Here is a 7641-nt window from a genome sequence, read left to right on the forward strand (position 1 = left end):
TTGAACATATCTTTTGGGGGATATACTTCAACCCACAACACCAGGGAACCCAGGGCGTAGGAGCAGTGGACGTTCCTCCTGCCAGCACTGTCATGCTGACCTCGGGGAGGTAATTGGCCCGCAGAGAAGCCTTAGGGAACAAGTGGTTTGATTTGCAGGAACAGGGTCTTTTGCCCCCAAACGATCTTCTGTGCTATCACCAAAAATTGCTGTCCCTGCAGAATGTTCAAAAGACAGGGCAACTAGAAGTCAAAGGTATGGACAGGGCCCTGCGCTCCAGAGGACTTGTGCTAGATTTAATGCTCTACTGTTGCCATCTTGAAATTCTTCATTTTTTTTTTTTTTTTTTTTAAACGAGGCATCTGCTATGGTCTGGATGTTTGTGTGCTTCCCGGATTCGTATGTTGGAATCCCAGTTCTCAGTGTGATGGCATCAGGCGGTGGGCTCTTTGGGAAGTACGTAGGTCATGGTGCCGGAGTCTCGTGAATGGGATCGATGTTCTTTTATTTTATTAAAAAAAATTTTTTTTTAATATTTTTAAAATTTATTTATATGACAGAGAGAGACACAGTGAGAGAGGGAACACAAGCAGGGGGAGTGGGAAAGGGAGAAGCAGGCTTCCTGCTGAGCAGGGAGCCCCATGCGGGGCTGGATCCCAGGACCCTGGGACCGTGCCTGAGCAGAAGGCAGACGCTTAACGACTGAGCCACCCAGGCACCCTGGGATTGATGTTCTTTTAAAAGAGACTTCCCAGAGTTCCCTCACCCCGTCTGCCATGGGAGGACACAGAGACCCAGAAGAGGACCCGCACCCAACCACGCTGGCATCCTGATCTTGGACTTCCCAGCCTCCAGAACTGTAAGAAATGAATTTCTGTTGTGTATAAGCCACTCAGTCTGTGGTGTTTTGTGAATGCAGTCCGAACGGGGTAAGGCAGGGTCTCACATTTCCGTTGTGCGCTACACAACACAGACCGCAAATGATGTGATCAGTTCTAGGTAGGGACACCAGGCGGTGAGTGGCATAGGAAACAAGGCAAAAATCACATGTTGTTTACAGCATAGCTGGCTTGGGGCTGGCTTTCTGCGCATTTCTTCTTCTATGCCAGGTAAGTCTGGCTGGACTCGCCGGAGACATGGCCTGAAGTTGAGTGACAAACAGCCAGCTCTTAAACGTGCTTGCCGCACAGAGCAAGTGTGAACGTGGCTGTGATCATACTTTGCTCAGTGGCCGGAGTAGGGCTTGGCACCTCTTTTTTTAAAAGATTTTATTTATTTATTTGTCAGAGAGAGAGAGAGCACAAGCAGGGGGAGTGGCAGGCAGAGGGAGAAGCAGGCTTCCCGCGGAGCAGGGAGCCCGATGCGGGGCTCGATCCCAGGACCCTGGGATCATGACCCGAGCCGAAGGCAGACACTTCACCGACGGAGCCACCCAGGCACCCTGGGCTTGGCACCTCTTAAATGATAAATAAATCCTTATTGATTATGAAGTTAAGGAAAATAGTACCCAGATGGCTCTTGGAATCAATATTGCGAAATGCCCCCCGCCCACCATCCCCTTTTGCGTGTGACCCGGTGCTTCGCACAGCGACGGCTCTTGGGCGTTTCAGCGAGCTCCCGCACGATGCTGCCCCTGCTCGTTTATGAACCACTCTGTGAGCAGAAAGAGTTGTAGAAACACCAAGCGGCTGGCTATAAAGGCGAAAGACATGATTGCTAATTTCTGCGTTGACCTGACTGGACCATGTGGTGCCCAGATATTTGGTCAAGCGTTGTTCTGGGTGTGTCTGAGAAGCTGCTTCTGGACGAGACGAATGTTTGAATCAACAGAGTGAGGAAAGCAGATGTAGGTGGGTCTCATCCAACTCGTCGAGGGCCTGAATAATACAGAAAGAATGAGTGTCTGTGAGGAAGGGGGACCTCCTCCTGCCTGACCACTGGGCTGGGACATCACTTTTCCTGCCTTTGGACTTGAACTGAAACATCAGCTCTTCTTGAGGCTCAAGCCTGCTGGCCTTGGACTGGCTACACCATTGGCTCTCCTGGGTTTCCAGTTCGCTGACTGCAGATCTTGGGACTTGTCAACCTCCATAATCACGTCAGCAAATTCCTTAGAACGAATCTCTTGATCTATCTCTCTATCTCTCTATCTCCTATTGGTTCTGTTTCTCTGGAAAACCCCAAGTAATACAGAGGTCAGATGGGAACGCCGAGCTTCTGTCTCAGGGCTGATGCTTTATAGCAGTGGTCAGATCACACTGGACTCGTTACTCACATTCTCTGAGCCTTGGTTTCCCCACCATAAAGCCTAGGCAGTACAAAGGTCATCCTACATCACACCTATGCTGGGGCGGGGGGGGGGCGGTTCTCAGCCTCGACACTAGTGACACGTGGAGTGGGATCCCTCTCTGTGGTGGGGCAGTCCTGTGCACTGTGGGATGTTGAGCAGCCTCCCTGGCTTCTACTTTCCGGATGCAGTACAACCTCCTTCCAAAACTGTCTCCAGACACTGCCACGTGTCCCCTGGGGGCCACAACTGTCCCTGGCTGAGAATCACTGATTCATAACAACCATCTTGTGGATTTGCCCGGTTGTTGCTCCAGGATCTAGCGAGGTTGTGTTCCAAAACTGTTCCATTCATGCTACAGAAGAGACTAATTTGTAACATCAGTGTTGTCAAATGGAAAAAAAAAAATGGTTCATGACCCAGAGGCTGCTCCTTTCTGTGTTGCATTAATCCTCCTTCTTTTTCTGTAAGCGGGAGACTTCCAAGCTGCTCGGCTTGGCTCACAAGGCAGAGGTCTGCAGTTTAAGAAACGGTTTTTTCCAAATACACAGGGGACCAGAGTCATAATCCTGAACCGGAGAATCCAGCCAGGAGGAAGCATCTCGCAGTACGCTGGTTCATGGCAGCTATGTCTTCCTAAAATTATGGTTTGCCTGGAATACATTTTCAGTTTACTCGTTAGCATTTTGTTGAACATAACCCATGGGTTGGGAAGGAAAAGAGGTAAAAATGTAGCCTTGGGAGGGGAGACTTGGAGAGGAAGGAAGTGGGTGGTTCCGAGTGTTCTAAGTTTGGGAGAGAAATTGGTCTAACATTTTTTTTTTAATCTGAATTTTAATTACTCAGGTATAAATGGAGTCCGCCTACAATATGACAGCCATGACCAATTCCAAGAATACCACTTGGTGCTGAGAAGCTGACACACAGCAGAATAATGCACTAAAATGGACCAAACACAGACCGCCTGGCTTATCCACGCAGCTGACTTTTCCAGAAGACCCTGCCCGTCTTTGGAGTGGAAGATTAGGAAACGAGAAAAACCCGAATCTCCAAACTGGCAGCAGCTATGCATTTAGAAAAGCGCTGTCAGGCTCTCTGTCCACACTCAGAATCTAAACAACAGCCTTTCTGATCACAGGTCAAATAAGTGTCTAAAGTTAAAGCCATAAAGCCACAAAGTAAAACATCAGGGAAAAACCTCACCCTGTCCCCATTCCAGTCGCCGAGGCTGCAGAGGGGTCCCATTTAGGGATTTTGGCATTTGTCTCTTCCTTCGCAATCCCTAAACCAGAGAGACGGGAATGAGCAGGAGCTCCATCTAATCTCCTCCATGGCCTGTGGATTTGCATTATTTAAATATATGGGAAGTGCACATAATTGAGTAATTATTCTAGCATTTAAAGAATGCCAAACAATGAGCCATTTCTTCTTCAGACCCAATCCGGCCCACTTCCGGTTTCCTCTCGGCACAATGTGCAGAATTAGCCAATGTGTCATTTCCTAGAACACTTGATTGTTTGTACAAGTAAGCAAGACTCCTTTGGCAGTATTTATTTCTCTCATTTTAGACACGATGATTGTGGCCTTCATGGTACTCCCTTTTCTGGAAGCTTCTCAAGCATCGAATGTGTCTAGATGGAATTTTGTACCTTGTTTTTTTTTTTTTTAAATAAAGACTATCCTTGGGAAGAGGAGTGGGGACAGAGGCGGAATCTAACTGAAAGAGTAAAACTCTTCAAACTCTGTGTTTGCTCGTCTGGCGTGCAAAGAGCGTGCTGGTTTTACTCCTTGACAAGCATTTTAAGGAAAATCGTCCGCAAGCCGTACTTGAGTGCATTTTAACCGTTTCATAAAAGGGAATTCCCAGAAGGTCGGGGCAGCGAACAAGCATCTGCACCTCAATTACCCAGAGTCTAAGTGGATTTTTCCTGAGCTGTTTTTCCACCAGAAATCTTGCTGAGAGGATAGGTCACGGCGATGTTTGTACTTTTGTCGTTGGCGAGGCTGTGGTTTTAATATAGAGGCAGTCAAGAATGCGTAATTGTGCATTCAGCTCAGACCAAAGACTTCTTTCGCTCCAGTGTCTGGCGTGTGCCTCTGTTTTTAGTCCCACATGGAAAGCCCCGCTTGACCGTAAGAAAGACGGGCCTTCTTCTCCCTGATAATTAGCACACGAGTACCATTCTTCCCAATTCCTGGTGGTGCTGGGGAGTCAGGACCCCCTTCCTCCACCCCCGCCTTCTCATCCGTCTCAACTCCCTGCACAGGTCTTCGGGGACCACCAGAGGCTGCCTGGGGCAAACCTTACAAGTCACAAAGGACTAACGGTGCTGTCAACAGGTCTTGGGCACCCCAAGTTCTGGCCTTTTCCTTTAGTTAGCTCATTTGGGGGAAGAGAAATGCAATAGGCCTGCTGCACTTCTCTGAGTCAGAGAGGCCCGGGGGCCACGGGGAGTGGGCATGTGGATAAAGCTTTTTCAGTGAGGGTCTCCCATCTGTCTTCACTGGCACGCTGTGTGCCTCCTTTTGCTGAATTCTCCTCTAGTAACGTGCCCATGAAATGAGGAATATCCGTAGATGTTGTCACGATGGTCAAATGATTTATAGTTTTGCTAAGTGCTTGGAAGAGAGCAAGCACAGCGGACTCTCTTAGGTCAGGCTCCCTGGAAGCAGTGACTGAGGTGACCGTTGTCATGCGAGTGACTGATTGGGGGTGTGCTGACTGAAAGGGGTGGGGAGGCAGGCGAGGGCGGGACGGCTAGCAAAGCCACGGCAGCCCAGGGGGAGCTCTGGAGTGTGGTGGCCTGGAGTTTGTCCCACAAGGGCAAGAGGCAGGGCTGTCCTGCTGCGCAATCAGTCCCCGGGGGGTGGGCATAACCTCTCAGACGTCTGTCAGCCAAGGGTGAGCCTCCAAGAACGGTGTGTGCCCCAGCCAGGGAGATCTGGGTGGGATGCCGCATCTGCTATGAGAATCAAGTATTTGGTGCCAAACCCTCCACGTGCCAAGGGGACAGGGCTCAGAACTTGGGAACCTGAAGACCTGAGCCTCAGTTTCCGCATCTGAGGCATCTTCCTTTGAGTCTCACGGGCCTCCCTGCCTCCTCAATTTGGGGTTGGAACCCGGGCTTCATCTGTAGACAAATCACAGTTGTAAGTGCCTCGTGGTGTGGGGGCGTGCACAGAATCTATCTTGTTCTCTGCAGCATGCCAACACCCAGCCCCGGGCTTGTAGCACAGTCCCACCCGGTACGCAAGGCCTCCCATCCTCAGGGAAAGGCCAGTCTAGCTTGCCTCTCAGCTCCTAACTGGATGCCCCCCACCCCCCTTACTCTCTACCTGATACTTTCTCTTCTTGCCTTTCATGATGTGTGGGTGTGCTCCTCTCTCTGTAGAGCCTGGTTTCACTCTAACACACCCCAGCCCCATTCAGGGCAGATTTGAATGACAGTACCCAGATTTGTGAAATTCTGAAAGGACATGATGCCTGGGAGGGCGGGAACGCAGCTTCAGCCCGGCCACGTTGGGTGGCAAAGTGACTGCGGGGTGGGTGCGAAGAGAGAGAAAAGACAGTGGCAGCTCTCATGCCAATTAGGAGGGAAGATGTCAGAGCAGGGAGACTTGGCACTCGGGCATCCCCTGGAATGTGCAAGATCAGGAAGTATTTGCTTTTTTGTTGGACCCTAGTGGTGGAATTTCCGGCATATAAGTTTTGGGTGGGGGCAGATACTTGGGGAGCACGGCAGTTTCTGTGTTGTGGTGGGAGGAGGGGAGGAAAGACCTCCCTCGGGTATGTCCCAGGTAGCAGTCTCCATGCCTTCACAGTCTTTAAAAACATTTCCCCCTTATAAAAGTAATATTACCATTTTACGATTTGGAGGGTAAATAATTTTTAAAAAACCATCTCACTGAAGGAATGCAAACTACCGTGAGCGTTCTGAAAGGTTTTCCTTTAGTCTCTTCTCCTATGTATCTAGATTTGGATCACTGTTTGACTTTTTACTAGCTATTTTTATATCACCATAATAGTGCTTTAAAACCTTCCTGATACTTTCCTGCATTTCCTGGCATTAAGTCTCACGGCCAGGGAACTGGAGTACTAAGTAGCTTGGACACTTGGAGCAAGAGAGAACCCTAAAGCTGGACTTCAGTTTCCCCAGCTTGAGATGCGAGTGGAACATAAATTACCATCGAGGTTTCGAGGTTTAGGAATTGACCTGGCTTCCTGCCCAGCAGTGGCCTACTTGGGTCTCTGCTCAAACTATCAGATCCTCCAGTCTGGAAGGTGGAAGAGCTCAAGGCAGGTCAGGGGGCCTGGCCCAGAGAGGGGACTCGGGATCAGCCCTTCTGGGGCTCTCCTGGCAGGGAATGCATAAGTGGCCACCTGCCCAGCTCCCCGCTTCCAGGTGTGTCCTCCCAGCTTCACCCAAGATGACTGGCCACCGGTACCTCTTCCAGCTACCCGAACTCCCTCGGCCTCCCCTCCGGGGCTTTACCGCACTTCGCGGGACCACCTTGGGTATTCGGGAGACCCAAGGCACAGTTCCCCTCACCCCAAGTGCGCAGAGGGGAGGCTCCCAGACCTCCAAGGCCTGGGAGCGGGTAAAGTGAGGGGACCGCCCTCTCCCCCGGGGAATTGTTTGGGTCCCAGGAGTCAGCCCCAGGCGGGCCGCGCCTGCAGCTCGGGTGGGGTGCCGTCCTCCCGGCCCTCCTTCCTCTCCGCGGTGGCCCGGGGGCGGACGGACGCGGCGGCGCCCATCCTGGCCCCCGCGCGGTTTCCCGGCGAAGCGGGAGGAGGGAGGTGGTGGAATGGGAAGAGGGAGGAGCGCGCGCCGCGGGAGGGGAAGGAGAAGGAGGAGCAGCAGCTGGGGGCAGAAGGAGCCTCCGGCTGGGGAGCCGGAGGAGCAGCAGCAGGAGGAGGTGGGGGCCCCGGGGGTAGAGGAGAGGGTAGCCGAGGAGCCCCGGGGGAGCTTGGAGGCGGAGCAGCGGAGGGAGCCTGCAGGACTAGCAGCTAGGCGGCCGGTGTAGCCGAGGGGGGCCGAGCGGAGGGGGCGGAGCAGCGGGGGGCGGGGCCTGCGCGCGCCCCGCCCCTCCCGGCCGGGCCGCGCGGAGGAACGAAGATGGCCGGGCGCGCCGCGGGAATCGAGGGGCCGCCGGCAGCAGTGGCGGCGGCGGTGGCGGCTCCGGGGCTGTGACTCCACGCGTGGCGGCGATCCGAGCGACCCGGGCGGGCGAGCGGGCAGTGCGGGCGACGACGCGCAGGGCCGGGCGGGCGGCGGGCGGGCGCCGGTGCACGGGCGCCGGGCGGAGGATGCACCGGGCGCGGCGGGCGGCTCCCCGCGGCCGCCCCCGCGCCC

The sequence above is a fragment of the Mirounga leonina genome, unplaced genomic scaffold, assembly GCF_011800145.1.
Source record: "Mirounga leonina isolate KUSES-001 unplaced genomic scaffold, KU_Mleo_1.0 Mir_268, whole genome shotgun sequence".
In the NCBI taxonomy this organism is placed as follows: Eukaryota; Metazoa; Chordata; class Mammalia; order Carnivora; family Phocidae; genus Mirounga; species Mirounga leonina.